This window comes from Aphis gossypii, chromosome 2, assembly GCF_020184175.1.
Source record: "Aphis gossypii isolate Hap1 chromosome 2, ASM2018417v2, whole genome shotgun sequence".
In the NCBI taxonomy this organism is placed as follows: domain Eukaryota; kingdom Metazoa; phylum Arthropoda; class Insecta; order Hemiptera; family Aphididae; genus Aphis; species Aphis gossypii.
Window position 1 is genome coordinate 18,835,689 of NC_065531.1, and position 21,667 is coordinate 18,857,355.

Consider the following 21,667-nt stretch of genomic DNA (forward strand, 5'->3'; position numbering starts at 1 on the left):
TATTATATCGTACGAGTAAATGTAATTCTAAGCACACACCGGTAAAACAAACGTTATTCGGTTATTTTAGAATATTGATAAAAATTGATTTTAACGAGTTATTTTCCACAATATTTAATATTGACATACCGTCAAAGCGATAACCGTGTGATATTACTATGATATTAAAGCATTTTAAGGGCATTTCTCGTTTTTGTACAATGTGCCGTCAGTTGTAAACTATATTAAACTATTATATTATATGAACTTTTATTTGAACATTTTGTAACGGTTTATAAAAAAAAAAACAAAATAACAAAAACGTCAGATTGAAACAACGGACTGCAGTCGCCAGGTGAGGCGATACATTTTTTATTTTTTTACCACGCGATAACAAACAATACAGTACCCGCAACGATGTTGCTCCGAAACGTATAAATAAACAAAAATCACTGTGCGCATCACAGTAACCCTCGCCGGACGACGTCGTCGTACCTAACGCTCGCGTCTGGTGCATCATCGAGCGACCACGCCGACAGCGATTGCAGTGGCCACTATGACGGCCGTGACGTTACTGCTAACCGTCGTCGCCGCCGCGACGATGACGACGACGGCCGCGGCCGGAAGCGGCGGTGGCCGGACGGTCCTGTACCCGAAACACAAGAGCGGCGGACTGGTGTGCTACAGCGACAGGCGCACGGACGGCGGCGCGTTCTGGTCGTACGCCAACGAGCGACAGCGCCGGCAGCACGTGTTCCACTGTCCGTCCAGCCTGTCCGCGTGGTGCGTGAACGTGGCCACCGGCCCGCTGTCGGTGCGCGGGTGTTCCGGTCCGACCGGCGTCAACCGGGCCGGCTGCTTCCACGTGACCGGCCCGGAGCAAAACGTCACGTCCAAGGTGTGCCTGTGCAAAGGCGACTTGTGCAACGGCACCGGCGGAGGACCGGTCGCGCGGCCGCTGTTCCTTGTTCCAGCGTTGTTCGTGGTCGGAGCGTGGCCCGCAACGATCGGCTGATGCGTTTTTCGTCGTCTCGCACGCTTTATAATTACGTCGATCGTCGACGGCTTTCGAGCGAGTAACGTTGTGCGACTGTGGCGACAACGACGAACGATTTTATTTATTTAATAATTTTTTTTTTTTTAATAATATTATAATTCCTCTCGCCGAACGTGCCGAACGATATTTCGACGACTGACGGTAAACCGTATATAATAATGCATTTTCGAAATAAAAATATATATTTGTATAGTAATATTAACAGTGTCGTGCTACTCTCATAATATTGTTATACACTATCGCGGACACATTGAGAAACCAAAAAATAAAAAAATTCAATCACAGAGCAGCTGATTACAGGGGAAAACAAAAAGAAAATGGTAAGCTCGGGAGTCAGTCAAAACGATATTTTATAAGCCAATATGTGGTGCTATAATGCAAACCAATTGAAAGGTTTCTTGAAGGTGTTATAACGAATTATATTTAATGCTGCATATAGGTACATAAATACATCGTAAAAATGAATCCATAACTGTTATAATCCTTAAAATGAGTTTGTTGTTATTAAATGATAATAATTATTAATTTAACTAAGTGTATCAAACAATTTTTTTTCTTCTCACTACTCATTACTTTTATATTACAATTTAATGGCAATTTTTATTTAAGTTAATCATTCAGTATATTGACTATTACCGCAATTGTATTGAGAGGAGAAGGGGTAAAGAGACTATTATATATGAATTTATTGCACCAGGACCCTGAACATTTTTTGATAAATAAAGTAATAATAAGTACATACATAAGAGGCATATAAAACTATTAAGTGGTGATACTTTTATGTACTTTTTATTTTATTATATTATGTACACCATGTGTAAAATATTCATATAAAACAGGTAATTTAATAACAAGCGCTGTAGTGATTATGGGTTTATAATTTAAGATAATAGATAAAAATTTATGAGATAAATATTTGTGCAAACTCATATTAAAATATATACCCTACTCAAAATCTTCGTTATGGATTCATCTCTAATGCCTACTATTGTTAAAAAAATGTAATGTTAATATTATCATTTTACCTGCAAATTTGCGTTCATAACAAAAAATGACACGTTGTGGTCCCGAACGAGCGACGGCGATCACGGCTTCATCAATTTAACAATAATAATAAAATTATATTATGTACGGAAAATATACGCGATAAAGAATAACTCACCCATTTGTATATTATAATATACATGTAAGTTCACACATACACACAAACGCGAAAACATGCATACGAACGTATATATTGTATTATTTATGCATATTTATGTCATCGTTAAGCGGTACACACGAACGCATATAAATAATAATGATTATTATTAGTGCCATTGAAAACGGGAAAAGCGAGTATTGTGTGTCACGGAATAAACTTTGTGAGCCGAATTCAGACAGACAACGAGCGGTCGCGGCACTCACAGCGCCTAAAAACTTTTTCACGTCATTCAACTTTACTCTGCACGCACGCACGTTTACCGCGTCGCAATTGGATTTATAAAGAAAAAAAAATGTGTAATTTCGTTTTCCGATAGAAGTTCATCTGTATAAAATAAAACTCTAGATAACACACTTATAGGCTGTGCTCAATAATCGCTGTATGTAATAATAATAAATATAATATACAAATTATACTTATTTCTCATCACAAGATTACAAGAAGCGACTAAAACTTATGAATTCTCCTCGTATACACAATAATGAGCTGACCAGCAATAAGTCAGAACGAAAAAAAAAACAGTTAACACCGCGGCGGTAACCTCACTCAATATATTAATAGGTTCATATTTCAAAAGCACTATTTAAGACAATATTATTTTAATATTATAGTATATTTTTACGTCGTAACTGAGCAAACGGACCGAAATGATCGATCGGAATTATAAAATATAAATATAGTTTGATTGAAAATAATAATAATAATAATAATATAATATAATATTATGTTTCAGACTTCAATTTCTTATGCACGTTTTATCCGTGAACCACCCCTCTCGAAGTCCTTATACATACACGCATTACGGACGGCAGCGACGGCGTAAGTACGACAGTAAACTGTGCATACATATATTATATAAATATATAATACACATATATATATATATATATATATATTATAAATTTATAATATTGGAGTCGACTATACACACACACACACACATCCAATAAACCTTCACGTGCGTGTGACGTGTACACATTAAACATATACCTACTGGTTGTGTCGCATTGTAAATAGCCCATTCGTTCAGGGGGAAACTGCAGCGAAAAAATGTTTTTTTCTCGTTCCACGCAGATTTCAGCGGTACGTTTCTGCACGTACATTCGTAAACATAAATACAAAATGACAGAGTCGGGTAAATTTATACAACACTCACACACACACAATTACGTAGGGTGCTCGACGTTACTGCCCCCACACCTGGTGAATAAACTATATAAACGTTTTATCGAAATAGACATCAACATAATGACGATTGGTAATTCCGAAATTTTAGTAAAAGCTTTCTATTAAGTTGATTATAAAAATAATGAAAAATAACTTATTTATTTCGAGTTTAAATAAGCCGGAATACTAAACGAATTACATAATAGCTGTGTCTTACACTACATAAATTATAGTCATTATAGTATATAAGTATACCTATCTATTAATGCAATACAAAAATAATTAGAATTTCGAATATATCAATAAAAAGAAAAAGTTAACATCGGGTACACGTATACAAACATTCTGTGAAATATATAAATAAAACGCTGCTGGGTTGTATATTTCCCCCCTGTTTTTTATTTAGTCTTATAGCCGATGTTGCGGTCTTCCTGATAATAAAAAATAAAATAAACTATTATTATATTTGCTTTCATTTTTATATATCCCCATATGCCAGAGTGAACTAAAAAATCTTCTTTTTTTTGAGATATAAAAAAAAATCAAATTTAAAATGTTATTTTACGATTTTACTATTTTAAATTTCGTTTATATATTACATGAAATTGTATTTTTATTATAATCTTTAAAAACTATATAATATTGCTCATAATGTAATTTTTTAACCTATTTATAAGTAACGAGTATATAACCCTCATGGCTCATACATCGTATTTTATAGTCCACTTCTTATTTTCTCGTCACTAGTTACAAAACTGTTAAACTTTTAATCAACACTCGTCAGTCGACCGTTTTTTAGTGAATATTTTGTCATTTTTATTACTTATCACGATGATTTTTATGACCTTATATTTTAATATCACGAATATTTATATACTTTGAAGTGCTATAAAATCCTATACCTAATTAATAATGATTATAATATATTTTAATATTTTATCACGAACAACAACGATAAGTAACTGCAATAAAATATTTTTGAGCGCCTGCAACTAAATATTGTTTCCAAATGATAGATAATAAGCGTATCGCATTAAAACGACCTACACATAAATTCGTTAATATATATTATTATACTTTGTTCTTATTATACTGAAATATTGGTCGATGGCCAAAAACAGCTATAATACTATTTCGACAATAATATTAAAATTTTCAATTTCTTATGTTCAATATGAAATAATATACACAGTTAGAGATGATACAAAATAAATGAAAAAGATTATATTACAAAGCCATAGTAAAATAAAAATTTAAATATTCAGATGATTGACAAAAAAGGATAATAGTTACAGCCTTAACATATATATATCGGATGTTTGTACGAGGATAACATAAAAATAAAACCATTAATTCGAACTAAGTTAGACAGTAAGTGCATGATTCAGGTAGATGTGTTGAGTATTTTTATCTAATTCAGTGCAATAATTAAGATGCTGAATTGTAGTATTTTTTACACAACGATGGCGATTAGTAGTTAATTATATTTTCAAGCAAATAAAAGTTTATACACCACGTCAACATCGCCACTAAATTATAATATACCGTGAGTATAATATATATATAGGTACTTCTCTCGCGGATTATCATATTATTATTTAGTACATCTATAATAGTTTTAAACACACCTATTTATATATATATAAATATATATAATATATGACGCATAATAATGACACCAACGAAATATCGGATTCTGAAACACGATGGCAAAAAAAAAATCAATTAACTTTTATCGAAATTTGCATTTTTCATAGAAATCAATTCGGGTAAAATAATTCTGCGTTGTTGATTTCTCAAACAAGTTTTTTCTAACATGTTCAATATTTTTATTACTCGTTCAAAAGTTCAAACATAATAATATACAGTTTTAAGTCTTAGAAAAACATAATTCAAACCTTGGCCCAAATCCCGATACTCTAAAAACTAAATTATATTATAGTAATAAATAATAATATATATTTTCCCGGTAACATAAAACCAAATTAGTTATTTCTTTTACATTTTTAAGGGTTAACCACCGCTATTAAGCACACATTCAATGCGTATTTATGAATTTAATAATAAAATATCGACGGTTTAAAAAAAGTACAAACCACACAGCCTTCATGCATCGCTAATTAACTATGATTTATTACGATTCAATGATTATAATATAATATACTATCTATGATTACACAAATTTGAAAAATAATTTATTTTTAGTCTTCTATCTAATAACATGTCAGTATACAGGGTATTTTAATTATTGTTGTAAAAACAATTCCGTATCAATATTGTCACGTGTAAAACATAAAATATATATGCTATATGCTGTCTATATATATGCTTACTAAAACCTAATTACGAATTTGCTTTAATGTATTGTTATAACTATGTTTCGTTGTACCCAAATATTTTTACGATATGGAATTATAAAAAAAACTGTTGTTTGTAGTATGATACAATATAATACTATGTATATATATTATATTTACCAAAACATGCCCAACACAAATTAAGCCAATTCAAATAAAATAGAGTTTTTTTGTCTGGAGTACCTAGATATTATATTAATTAAGCCAAGAAACTGTTAAAAAAGTGTATTTTTAAAATAATTATCCCATGTATAATTAATTCCGTTTAATGTACAACATAATAAATCGTAAATACAAGAAATTATACACAATGATATTAAATTATAATAAACTACATAGTTATTAAATACGAGACATTTCTAGGAAAACATCTAAAATTCCAAACATACAACCTATATACTAAGGTATTTAATTTTAACTATAAGTTTATTCAATGATTTTGAATTCATATTCCAATTTCAAATTTTAGTATATACACGATGTTGTTTACAAAAAAAAGCATTACGATGACACCAATAACATATTTTCATTACAAAATGTCACAGAAGAGACAGAACCAGTTAAGATTAAATCATTGAGTATTATTGAACTTGAACATTAACATTATTATTTATTTTTTTTTTTTTTTTGTAGATTATTATTAATTTTAATAATAACTCACGTTTTACCACAGGTTGGATAAGTAGGTACCTATTTAATATTAATACAATGGCGATCGTCATTTGAAACATGTTATTATGTTACTTTAGATTAAGACTATTTTATATTTGAATAACAAAATAGATCAGTCTCTGATAACCCGGGGTGAATATAATGTCGTTGCCCGAATAAAAAATAAAACTGTTTAACGTATTGAAAAATATTCGCATAAAATTGAATCCATACTTGGTATAAATATTTTAATGAATCGACTTTATAAGGTTCACGGTTTTAATTACAAGTACCATCGACCCTGAAATTGTTTATAAAAACTCGAGGACTTTTGTAACGGACATAGTTTAATTCAAAAATATTTGACAGTTTTTAGTTGAAGATTTAAATATAATTCATAGGTATATGTTATAAATTATAATGAACACATTGCAATGTATATGTATCTCCTGTTGTTATGTTGTTGGGAAACGCACGAAATTACACGCTTATAGTAAACTATGGGTAAATATGTCAAAAGTATCCATGACTAAATGCACGCTCATAATGGTATTAGTCATTTTCATTAAAACCTTAACTAGTATTTTCAGTATTATTAGTTATTACATTCCGCACCAATATAATATAGACGAATGACAGCTTGTTTGCAATAATTATGTGTACTAACTAATTGCTTCGTTCGTTGAATAACTTTTGGTCCAAATATATATATAATATTTAATACATGATGTATAAAACCACTTGTATTTAGTTGTTTTTGGCGGTATCATATTATTCATATTATATAATATTTACGTACGAAAATAAAAATCAATAATTTCATTATAATTATATAGCTACATTATACATACATTAACATATAATTGTAATCCGACAACTGACTTCATTATAAAATAGTCAACATTTAAGTATACCAGGACAACGATTACGTATATAGACCTCAAGGATACTTGAAGTATATCATACTTATGATATACTACATAACTTATGTTTCTAAACAGACAAAAGCGATAACTGACATTTGAAAAATTTACATTAAAACAGCTTAGTCACCGGTAGAACAGTTAAGAGGAATCTACAGTCAACGAACAACTTGTCCTATAAAGATGATATTTTTTGGGGGAGGGCTCGTATAGCTCCGCACGTACATCATACCTGATAAATAGTTGATGGAGCACATGAATTAAAATTATGACAGATGGATGAATATTTTGGTAAGAAATTTTCGAGAAAACATGAATAACAAATTAGACAAATGACTTGCACAAGAATATCAACTAAATATAAATTGAATATCCAATCAATAAGTTCATTTCTATATCAAAAAATACAGAAAATTTTTACCGTTTGCTAGAATTGAAAAATACCAAACAAAATAAAGTTTTGTTTCTAAGACGCATGGTATTTTATATATTTACAACACATCAGTTTTTTACTAAATAGGTAATTAGGTAATTTTTTAGTAATAGTTAAACAATAAAACTCACATATAAATGTATAACTATATTTTTACGACGAGTAAGATCTTATGCATAATGATTTTTATTTTTAATTAATAAAACAAACAAAAAATTAATTTATATTACTACTAGGTAGGTAGGTATGAGTATCAAATCAGTTATAAAAATATAGCATTACTACTTAAATTTGAATTGATCAAGCGTAACCTCAGTTAATGCAGCTATACAGTTATAGAAGAAGATAAAAACAATGTTACCATGTCCATAACCATATATTATCTTAGTATTCATATTTAGAACTGAATTCTGTCCAACGAAAGAATGGTAAGCTACTGCGCATGCAAACTGTGACTAACCAGTGTCCTAATATTTCCTCTCCACTTACAATGATGGCCGATACACAGCGTATGCTTTTTTTAAAGTGACATATTTTCTTCGCAAAATACATGTTTAGATGTAAAAGTCAAAAGAGCATTAATGGAAAAATTTTTTGAAAAAATGAATAATTTGTAACAAAAATTTAAAAATCACGGGTTTACGAATAAACAGGTGAGATAACAGTAGGTTATCATTTTTTTTTTCAACTCCTAGGTATACTTATGTGAGCGAATGATTGACAACGCTACTAGCACTATAATCGAATGCGACATGTGCATCGCCGAACGTGTTTTGTAAATCAGCCATCAGCAGTACGTTGGACAGAGTGTATAATATATGATAGCTTTATTTTTTTTTTTAGTAGATTTTATCATAACCTTGATAACATAAGATGAAATGGTTTCCCTTGAATTTCTAGTAATCAAAATAACATACATTATTATTTTAAATATAATTTATAAAAACATGTAATTAGCACATTCAATTATATAGTAGTTAAGTAGATTTACAAATAAATTATATGAAATAATTTTTAAGGAAGCGTGTTCATCAATAGAGTCTAAGAAGATATGTATAGTAAAGGCAAATACATAAATAAGTAGAACAAAAAATTTAAAAATAACTAAAATATAAATTAATAATGTTGTTGCTGACAAATATAAACAATTATTATTATATTTTAATAATAATTAAAATGAATAAAACAATGAACAATTACATTGATTATATTGTAGGTACATACTATATAATTAAAATATCTAAATAATCTAACTATCTACCTATAGTTTAAACCTAATTCTTAACCGATATTATTGCATAATATAAAATTTATATCTAATAAAATAATAAAAATTATTACCTATACAGATAATTATAATTTGTAATGTTTATTAATGATTTATATTTTAATTTATGGTTAAAAAATTAAAAGCGTATAGTAATAATTTGAATGACAATATGGTTACATTAGCATTGCGTGTGTAATAATAATAAAGGTTAAACTTAAAATTAAATATATTATAGGTAAGTAAAATGTGTCAAACATATTTAAAGTTTTTTGAACTCGCGCTGTCGTCAGCTCAATTAATAAATTTAAGTAATCACTATTTGACTGAATGGATAATTAATTATTCGTTTGTAATATTTTTTTTTCGTTTAAATATGCAATAAAATAATAAATGGAAACTATAAATGCAATTCGAGGAAATATAACGTATGTACTTGATTAATCATTTCAGAGTAAAGATATTAGGTTTTTTTAGGAATAATATAATACTTTTCAACGTTTGTTTTTATCCGGTTAGTAATTATAATAAGTATAGATAAATAGAAAAACAATTAAATTTAAAATTGATTAATATATTCATTTTGGCTTTTAGTGGATTTTGATGAGGTAATATAAAATGCCTATGTAAGTGCATCATTATTATTGCTATTACTTAATCATTACATTATTAATTATTAATTTATTACTTATGATCGATCAAATATTAATATAATATGAATAGATAGTAATACATTCTAAATTACAGGTTGAAAATGCTTATATGATTTATGTGCTTTAGGCTAAGAGCTCATCGTGAATCATAATATTATATTTAAGTCTATGATTAGTATTTTAATGTGTAGGTATGCAATTGTTTACTTTATTAATCAACTATACAAGTAAGTTGTTTTATACTGCTATTTGAAAATAAATTGAATATTATATTATTCTGTATAATATGCAAACTGTAAAAATGTTAACAGAAATAGGTTAACAAAAATACACATAAGAATTATTACAATTTACAACAACTAAATATATTGTATACAAGTACATAGTAAAAAAGACAATCTTTCATTTAAAATGTGTTATTAACCAGTTTTAAACATTTGTTTTGACTGTATAATTTACTGAGATAATATACGGTTGACAATTATTACAATTTTGGATATAATAAATGCATTCTAACAATATAACGATTAAAATGAATTATTAATGAGGGGATCCAAAAATGTTAGTCAGATTTTTTTACGAATGTAATAACTTTTGTTATTTAAATAAAAGCCCTGCTACATAAATATGCACCATAACGATAATTTATAATTAATTGTCTTATTATTTATACTAAACATTAGTTGGCGAGAACAACTTTTTGTTTAAATTACTTGTTCACGTGCGTGTTGTGAAATAAAACAAAGTATTATGAAATTAGTAACAATAAAGAGGTAAAAATATTATGTAGGTACCTAAACTATTTGTATCATTTTATTAACACAACTTTCCATATACAATGAATGTTAATGATTTATTTAAAACATTTAATTACAACATATAACCTATATACCTACTTGTGTTTTAAATCTAGTAAAGTATGTGATGTGATAAGCGAGAATCCAACTTTAAATATTTTAAAATATATATAATAATATTATACTATAATATTTGTAAAGCACAAACATAATTTTATTTACGAATGCTATAATGAAAATAAAAGTGAATATAAAAAATTAATGAATAATAAAAACCTACTAGAAACACACGTTTTTAGACGTACAATATGTAAGTGGAGATCTAAATTGTATATTACTATCTGCTAGAACACGAGCACTATAAGGTCATGGTAACTACATAGTTACTTCTATATTAATAATGGATGAATACCTACGACGCGCGAAGTGTTTCAATTGAACTCATGATTTTTTTTCCTACATTTATAGAGAAAATGTACTCGTACGTCTAAACCGTTGTCCATCACTCATTCAACGCCGAGTCAAAACTATTGTACAAATATGTATAAATATATACCTATTATTATATTATAGCACTTTTAAACGCCCGAAATCGGTCCGTTTAGGTTCATACTAAAACCTTTTAAATAATTAATGATTTAGAATGCACTAAAAAAAAACACACTCACACACACACACATACAGCAGAAACCTTTGTGTACGCGCCATCATGTATACATAAAACCGAGTGCGGTTAAAATATTTTAATTTTTATATTCTAAATAAAAAAACCGTGAACACACACATACATATATACGCTGGAGAAAAAAATAAGAAAGAAAGAAAAAAACCAAATGGATAATGGACTTGTAATAAAAAAAAATAGTGTTTGGGTTGCTTGGTAAATATTTACCTTTCTCGCGGGCTCGTAAAAATATTATGTAAACATTTTCGGGCGGAAATGCTTGAAAAATGACTGGGTGGTTTCTCAGGTGCACTGAGTAAAACGCGCATACACGCACGCACACAACACACACCTACCGACCTACCTACCTATAATGCACCTATACAGGACGGTATTCGAAGTATCGCGAGGCTCATGTTTGCCGTGTGTTCGAGACGACGTGACCCAAAGATTACAATGACACTAATAATAAGGACGAGGCGCCTATTGTTTTTCCACGAGGCGTACAAATCGGAAGTATATGTAGTGTTTTGCCTACCTACCAACCTACCGTATAGTGGTATACGTCCCGCATAAGGTATTCCGTTTAAATTTATATCTGCGTGTCGTTATTACTGTTGTTATTATTATATTTTTAACGAAACAATGGATTAGTCAAGGTGGTAAGTTTAGACGGTGTACAATATAATAATAATATAATAGCGATGATGAAAATCGTCTCGTCAATCATTTAGAGGTCTCTCCTCGTCGTCGTCGTCGTCGTCGGGACTCCCACCGTCAGACTAATAGAGATAAATCACGTTCAAATAATTACGATCTATACACACGCGCACTCGCGAGCATATACTGTAATATTGTACGGCGGAGTCGGGGCGAGGAAAAAAAAACTCTTGTCCTTTATTATAACACAATTCACTCGCGACCGGTGTATATATAGGTATTCATATTATTATATATTTTTTTTCCACGAACAATATTAATTTCCTGCGCGCCATATGGGTTCCCGGGGCTTTGATTCAATTTACAGCTGGGGCTCGGCATCTATACGGGGGCTCCTCCTCGTGTGGTATAGTTAACCCAATAATATATATAATGATGAGAGCCCAGGGTCATTTACCCCCTCGCGCCGTTGTGCATGTGCGGACGTCAGCAGAAGCCCCACGCGGCGTCCGTTACCGACCGCCAGGAAGGACCGTCGGGTATGGGAGGGACGGCGGTAATGAGGCGGCGGCGGAGAAATATAAAGGGCAACGAGAAGAAATCTTACAAGTAACTCACGTAAAGCGTGTATTCAACGATGCGGCGTGTACGGGCCGTGGGCCGGCGGAAGAGGGGCAAAGCACACTCGGTTTAGAAATTAGGAAGCCAAACTTTTTTTTCGTTTGGATGATTGTTATATATATATATAATAAGCGTGTGCGTGTAAGTGTGTTTGTATAAGACCAGAATAAACCTATACTTCTGTCCGTGAAACTTTACAACGTTCGCCGAATCAAATTGATTATATTGTACGAAATTCCGAGTGCACATATATACGTAGTGAGCACGCGGTCACGAAAACGCGTAAATAAACAGATGTACCTCCCCTAACACTAGCTCGCTGTAGAATACGTTTCCGAGCGAGATTTATGATGAAACGTTCTCGAGGTTAAACTAAGACCTAAGTTATTCGAATTGATTCTGCACCACACCAAGTAACTTAAACAAAGTTGGTCGAATTCGTTTCGAATGGTTTGAACCGATCTTATGCGCGTACGCGTTTATATACCTACATTGTACATACAACATATGTATATAATATATATATATACACCTAGCCTCAATATTATTACCTATATGTAGTTACATTACATACAACAAAGGCGTGTTCGCATCTTAAGTCTAACGTCGAAAAATAAAATCCAGAAGAAACGTTGAATTATTATGGTTTCCTATTTCATTAGATCGTTATGTATAGCCGGAGTGCTCGAGTTGTGTGTTTGTGAAGTATTCTCGCTCGTTTGTGTTATAGAATATAATATGGGCCTGATATGGCACTTACCGAAACGGTCCTCCCTCGTTGAGAAGGACCTAAAAACGGTTACGTATAACATTTACCTACGCTTATACGTGCGGTCAATTTCGAGGGGGCGTGTATGTGAAAGTCAGCGTTTAATAGGACCCGAACAATGTTATTTCTTTACGAGAGGAAAAACTAAAAATCAATAGGGGTTTGCTTTGTTTCTCGTGTGAACACCACCTTTATATTACATAGTATATATACCCGAAGGGGAAGTCAGTGAAACATGAGAAAGTACCACTTGAGATCTGGTCTAATGCATATTATTTTTCATGTGATGCATCATAATCCGCTGGAAGTCATTATAATTGGCCGGGAGAACACGGAACGTTATACGAGAACCGGCAGTTTGTAAGACAAAGGAACTAGTTTTGTCATCGACAGACAATCGCCATAGGGATACCTACGCGTAGAGAGGCATTATAATATTACATTATATAGATCCCTACTCATAAATTCACATACGCTGCGTAAGATAATAAATAGATTTAATATACGTTCCGCATTTTTTTTTTCTGTATAATATGATCATATACATTGTAAACACGATAATATTATTTATATATTATATAATATATTATGTATAATAAATTTGCTAAGTGTTATTTTATAACATCACTTTTAACTTACCTAAGCACGTGATATAGTTCAACGATCACTGCGAGTTTCGATCGAAGTGGTACAGGTAGGTGTCGGTCCACAATATTTACTATTTAGGATGAATATATAATAATATATTATGCTGTAGGTATATTGTATATGTTCGTGTATTTGCTACAGGAAAAATAAAACAAAAACAAAAATATTATTATTTATTAATATTTGTATAATGTATATATATCACGCACAGTTTGAATTATTATTATCGTAATATAAGGTAGTAATTGGTAGTTTATAAATTACCATACAAAGTAAAATTTGCAAATCTATGCATTGTTTTACGAGCATCTATATAAATAACCTATATTAGAGATAGTTTATGGCATTTAAAACGCTGACGTTAAAAACTGTAAAATGTTTTTATTTAAAAAATAAAAAATAAATACCTACTGCCATAAATATAAATAAAACATTTTTGTTGAATAATCTTTTATATTAATACATACAATAAATTATTAATTTTTATTATACCTATTATAAAAGGACCAATATAACTAGAAAAATAAAATTTGTGTACATAATAATTAAAACCTAGATGTTTTTTTTTCTGTACATATTATATACCTATGTACAACAGTACAGTATAAGTAAAAATAACAATTATTATAGTAATATAATACCCTCATTACAAAACATCATTGTACTTTTAATTTCTTTTTCAAACATAACGCAATGAATAAATACATTAAAAATGTTAATTCATGAAATATAATACATTTTTAATTATACAACAGTCAACTAGAAGAACAATTATTATATATTATTAGGTTTTATTCGAAAGTATACCTTTATGTGATTAATTAAAAACATAATACTAAAAGTTATAACTTTATAAGAACCTATTGAATTTCATAATAAAAAAAAACTGATTATTATTATTTTATTTTTATTTTCTACAATTTTCATCAAACAATTTTGTAATAATTTCTAGACCAAAAATCTCGATTAAATCCTTGAAATAATTAATCGTTACATTTTATAGTAGGATAACCGTAATCTTTTTCGCTCAAAGATTAATGTCGACGCTATACCCGCGCGTTACAGTCGTAAAAATAAAAGTTATCCAATTAATTGCACTATTAAAAGTATAAAACTAATCTCTCTTACAGCCAAAACGTCTAGTATCAACTGGTTACATTCGAAATTGGCTCGTTAAAATATAAATATACACACACGCTGAGCCCATTCCGCGTGGGACAGGCTGCGTACATAATATAAAGATAATTAGTTGTTGACGACAAGTCTTATACGCAAATGTGAGTGTGTTAGTGTGCGCGCGCGCGCGTGCAAGCGTTTTTAACCACATTAAAAGAGATGAAAGTAATGTTATTTTTGGAGACGGCGCATACATTCTGCGGTTTAGATTTCAACGCGGCCGTAAAGCACTAGCTATATACACAAAACCGTAAGAACAACGGAACGGAGAAAAAACTTTTGATGTTTTGCAGCTCGTAAATATACGTGTAATATAATGTTATTAGACATCTAAGCGGACGAAAGCTATTTTCCGGCGGCATTCGTATAGTGTAACATATACGTTGATGTAATCGCCATAGGAAGGTTTTATTTTTATAAGCCCATTCGCATGCACGCATATACCTAATTTGGCATTTAGTTATTATAACCTAAGACTAAACTCTGAGCTATACAGTATACATATGAAATGCCGAATATGGACATAATGTCTGTTCTCTGGAGAAAATGAAGTATCCATGTGTTGACAGTATCGCATAAAAATCGTTAATTTTTATTTACCATAACAAATATCGAATTCACTTCGTTACCACCACACTTCGCCGTTTATATAGTATAAACTAAAACCATTTACAGTTCAAGAAATATTAGAATTAACAACTCATTGTAAATTGTATTAATGTATCACTAATATACTGTACAAAATATATTATTAGTATTAATAAGCAAATCGAGTTCATTTTCTAAAATGTATTTGTACCTATACCTATACCAATAATTATTAATAGTTTTGAGTCATTAATTTAATATCTGAACCTATTAATGTATAATATAAGTAAATAATTTTGAATAGGCACTTTAATGTTATATTTTAATCAAATTTCATATACTCAGTAGTTACTTATTAGTTATTACCATATTATAGCACACAAAGTTACGCGTGTATAACTTAAATACGGCCAGAGAAGAGGATTACTACATCGTCTACGCATATGTACACAACACCTCCTCCACAAACGCCTGATTTATAGCGCTTGTTTGTAACAGCGATAGATTGTATTTTATTTATATAAACATATGGCTCTCAAATGTATTATTTTTTATACTTTTTACGAATTATACACAAATAGTAGGCATGAAAATACACACAAAACTGTATGTTTTATAATTTGGCCTACGGTTTGGGAGTTATGGATTGTACACACCTATACATAGACATATACGGCTATACATATATTACACAATATAACACATATTAAATTGATGGTATTTTATAAATGTACACATAATGACTTAGCTGAAAGCCGACTCATATACGCAGGGACCATTAAAATCATCGATTATATAAACACTATATACACGATTGTATATATATATATACATATATATAGGCACTATAAATCGCACACCGCAATAGAAAATGCGATGCGCCGTGTGCGATAAGAATCGACTGCCGTTATATAAAGCGCTGCGACTACCAGGCACCCGCCAACACATCGTAAGTGCGCTTTGTTATCGGAACTTGTTGGAAACTTTAGCGGTTCAATTATAAACAAATTTTATCTACACAGTCTACACACCATATATAGCTTGAGCACGCACACATTTGCAACCACTGTATATACTCGTTATTATTGGAATCGCCATAGGCACTAGTTGTCGGTGTTCGTCGGACGTCGAAGTGTATGCTGAAGACTGTACGTGTCGCAGTAATAGCTCTAAGATCCAAAAGAAGAGAGAGCGTCTTCAGAACATAAACAACCCGATAAGGGGGAGAGGCTAATTCATTAAAAAATTAACACAATGCGACTGGTGTTTGATACGCTAAAAACGGTCAAATGTTGTCAAAAACTTACATTTACTTATATACATTTATGCACTCGCCGTTTTTATTTCACTTTCTACTCGATTTTTTCGAGATAAGAGAAAAATTCTACACTGAATAAGTACCTATATATACATAATATATAGGTACGGTAAAATAGTGGTAACGAAATAAAATAAATAAAAAAACGTATCATTAGAAAACCATAACAATATAGTATCTACACTACTTTGTTCCACACAGAATAATACGAACGTCTACAAAAATATTTTTGAGATAAAAAAAAATGTATTCTATAAAATATAATACTACATAATATGGCAGTATTCTGCATTTTTAAAATACCACTCCGATGACATCAAGTATTTAGGAAAACTACGCATATAGTGACGACTTCGATACTGTCGCCCATGACATTTTACATCCAACCTATATTTAAACAAGTATAATATTGTACAAACGATAATATAAAATAGTATAGACGTATAATCTCACTATATTATTCACAATCACACGCGTCTAGATCATTAGGACGATCATACCGAACATTACGGACCATCAACGAACGATCATCACACTTGATCATATGCCGTGTTTTGTAAACGGTCAGTATAGTACTTCGTTTTGGTTCATATAATATAGGACGAGTGTCCGTAACTATATTATAATATTACACTCATATAATATGAGTATCTCGATTGGATGTCGCATTGTCGCTTTTATTGTTATTAGTATTATTTTTTTTTTTTTTTACATATCCCTTTTACCAGTTGACAAATGGTACGTACGCACATAAGAAATAAATAAACGAAAACAGGACAATAAATATTAATAATAATATATATTTATATATGTATACTACAACAGAGTTCCATCACGGCGTCACGACCAAGTATATCGTCGTAACGTTTCGGAACGCTGAGTCAATTTAAATGGCTTTTATGAAACGATACAGACTAATGGTCTGAAATGATAGGATAAATAAATACATGCGCATCTCGTATTATGCCGAAGTTTCCGATATATATATATATATAAATATATTTGAATAAGGAATAAATGTTTGGGTCGACTATCTATATATCTGTACATTTCTGTCTGTTTGTGATTATACAATATCTAATATATACTATATAGTATATAAGTCGAAGAAATATTAATATACGAGTCGCGTTCGGATTTATCCGGCGAAATTTTTACCATACACATAAAACCACACTTTCCGATATTTGAATACACCGCACTGCAATACCATTCTATGTATACGCGTGTGCGTATATATATATAATAATAATATAGACGTTTACATTAATATCGAAATATCGCGGGGAGAAGTAGGATTTCACAATTCAATAATGTATTTTACATAATATTATAACACGCGTACGGTTAACGAGTAATCAAATATTCACCAATTCTATTGTACACATGTATACGTACACGGATATAATGTGCGTACCTTCTATACATACACGTGTATTATATATATAGGTAGGGAGCACTTTATTATAATATTATATAGGTACACGCTTGACACGATAAAAACGTAACACTATTTGAGTTTATACTATCTATACGAGTGTGCGTAATATAATTTCAAAATGTAAGCACGCGACCACAAAAAAAAAAAAAAAAAAAAAAAAAAAAAAAACAAGAATAATAATATAAAATATGTGACAATATTTCTGTAAACTCGATTTTATATACATACGAGTAGAGTTACAATGGGACATGAATGAGTTATAGGTATAATGCCTATATGTATATATACATATAGATTTACTACTATTATTACAACGCGGCTACCTATCCATTGTTTCTTTTTACTATTGTCACAACCGTTATAAAAACTAACGACGTTATATAAAATTCTCAAAAATAAGGCGTACTGTAAACATTTGAAACAAACGGGTTTTTTTTAATAAATTTCAATATTGTACAATGATTATATATATGCTTTATAAATAATAATACCTAATGTGCACTGCGCGGAACGTATACCGATTTTTTTAAGTCTTCTAAATCTGATCAACGGACATTTTTGTTTGGCAATATTTGTTGAAATGCATTGTGCATGATTAATCCCGGAAGCTTAATACCTCCTTTTAGGCTAAATCAATAGGACATTTGGTCAGGAACAAATTTTAAATAATGCACCACACCGTTGAGTCTTGTTTAGTTAATCCACGCCCGCGTCCCCTATATGAATAATAAGCTTGGGCATGTTTTGATTAACGCTAAGCCAATCACTTTTTTTTTCGTTTAATATTTCTCCCGGTATTAAATGGGCTTAGTAATGCAGATCCCCTTCCTAAAAATGACGTTCCGTAATGATATTAGCTTTGAAAATACATAATTTTACAATGTGAAAAAACTGATTATGCGTAAATATTTATTTTGCTAACAATAAATTATAATATTTTGATCAAATAATATTGATTATCGTGTAAGCAAAAGTATAATTGACGGGTTATCTATAATCACACGATGATAGTATAGACATTAAAATAAAAATTGTAGGTACTGCACGCTCATTTTTTATAATGTTCAAACTTTTGGTGTATGAATATTGAAGGAAAAATGTTATAAACAACTTATTAAAAATGTCAAAGTATTTAAATCAAATTCTACACATACTTTTAAATTCATACTACTCGCTGAAGTATGGATTAAGGAATTTAAATAAATATGTAATCTTCTACAAAGGTTTGAGACATTATATCCAACACCTGAATTGTTATTACATTTGTGACCACGTATGTTTTTGTATAATATATATATAAGATTATCTATAGAAGTAAAATACAGGATGTGAACAGGCTACTGAATAGGTTTTAAATCTAAAAACAATGTAAATCATTATATTCGTAAAGCGATTCTCAATACTAGGTTTTCAAAAAAAAAAAGAATCGAGATTTACTTTAAATTTAGTGTGACGGAAATTCCGTGGATTTTTAAATTACAAAAAAAACCACCTCTAAAAATAAATCTGTGTTCAATTTCTAATTTCTTTGATAGGTTGAATGACATTTTTTTTTTAGCTTTTTTACTGTCTGATAAAGTGTTAATCGAAATAAGAAATAAAAAGCTGAAAACCTAAAACATAATATTATAAAAGCTAAATTATAAATCTGCAAAAATCATAATGCTGCCTCCGCAGTTTCATAAATTTAATTAAACGAAATTCGGTTCAGACGGTTATGGTACATATATTTATAGTTCGGCGTCATAAAAAAATGAGATTTGTTCAACAGCATTATACGCGTGAGTTACCGTTTGCATTTATACTCTGAATGTTAAAATTGTAATACATATATAAAAAAACGCTTGAACGAATTGGAACGTTTCAGGTTGTCTCAAAGGACTTACGGGGTACCTCGTACCTACGTGTAATGAACAAAAAATTGCCAAATCGAGAATACTGATTGTAGGAATGAAAAAAAAATAATGACAAAAGAAACTCGTAAATCTTTGGAACCAAACCCCTTTGCGATTGCCCGACTCTACCCCGATCGCTTTCGCATTAAATGCACCGCAAAATAAGTGTTCACACTGTTTATAAATATATATTATATACATAACGTTTCGACCTGAAAAAGAGGGTTGGTCGTTATACAAGTATGACGTACCACCACGAGGGTGCAGAAGATTAAATGTAATAGAAATAAACCCAAACAAGGTGATCCAAATTTTTTTTCTCAAAACCTACATACGTCCTACATATTATTATAATGTTCTGTTATACCGACAAACCCGTCGGCTGTATAAATGTATATAATACCCATTTCGATTGTCTCCTACAATACGACAGCACAAAAGAGAAAAATACATACCATACTCCCCATTTATTTGAGGATGATTAATATAATACTTCATCTAAAAGGCATTGCAGCGGACAGGTATATAAATCTAACCTCCTATGAATAAAATACATATAGTATTCACTATTTCTGTATAGGTACACGATTGTCATTCGCCTTACTTTGGCTTCACGAACTACTTTTGTTGCATTTGTCACTATTATTAAATTTAATAAAATTCTAAGATTAAATATCATAACGCTTCTTTGAAATCGTTATTCAATTGTAGACGATAATTCGCAGATCTGAGATTTTCACACACACACACACACACAAATAAAAACGTTAGGAAATACATTTTACGTATCTTATAATATAATACACAGCTAAAGAACACAACATTATCAAACGACCTTGTGTAAGCATTTAAAAAATAAGTATCGAACTTTACTCTTTTATAAAACTGTGTTTATTTATACACCTCCAATCAGCCCAAAAGAAGAATACAAAAAGCACCAAAAGGTTTAAGTACACGGGCGCTTCTAAGACAACCTAACGAAGCGTGGGAATCGCTATAATACCCCAAAACAAAAATATAACGTATAAATAATCTAATAAATGCTCAGATTTTACAGCAGACTCCGTGGATACTTTACAAATAATACAATTAATTATCAAAAAGTACATTATAATTATTGAGCAACTGTTTAAGAATAATAAATAGCATAAAGAACAACATAAACCACAGGACATGGTAAAGATAGAACCAATCCAAAAGATGTTTCACTTATATAAGATCATCATTCCAGCTGATATAATATGTGATAATGAAACTACTAGAAAAATAAAAATATACCAAATAGCGATAATAACTTGCACAAACTCAAACTTTTTAGATTAAATATCAATTATTTAATTTTAAAAATGTTATAAAAATAGCTGATTTTTTACTATCATAACGCCAATAAAATCAATAA

The 21,667-nt window shown here is 30.4% G+C and overlaps 1 protein-coding gene across 2 annotated transcripts in view; it reads right to left on the bottom strand.

The window, feature by feature from the left end:
* LOC114124007 (protein UXT homolog) overlaps window positions 1-21,667 on the bottom strand; it is a 65,401-nt gene that overhangs the window by 32,562 nt on the left and 11,172 nt on the right. The window contains exon 2 of one of the 2 annotated variants that reach the window (XM_027987163.2): window positions 13,842-13,985. The exons of the other annotated variant lie outside the window; for it this stretch is intronic. The gene's annotated coding sequence lies outside the window, so the exon portion shown is untranslated. The remainder of the gene's footprint in view (window positions 1-13,841; window positions 13,986-21,667) is intronic. 2 annotated transcript variants of the gene reach the window in all.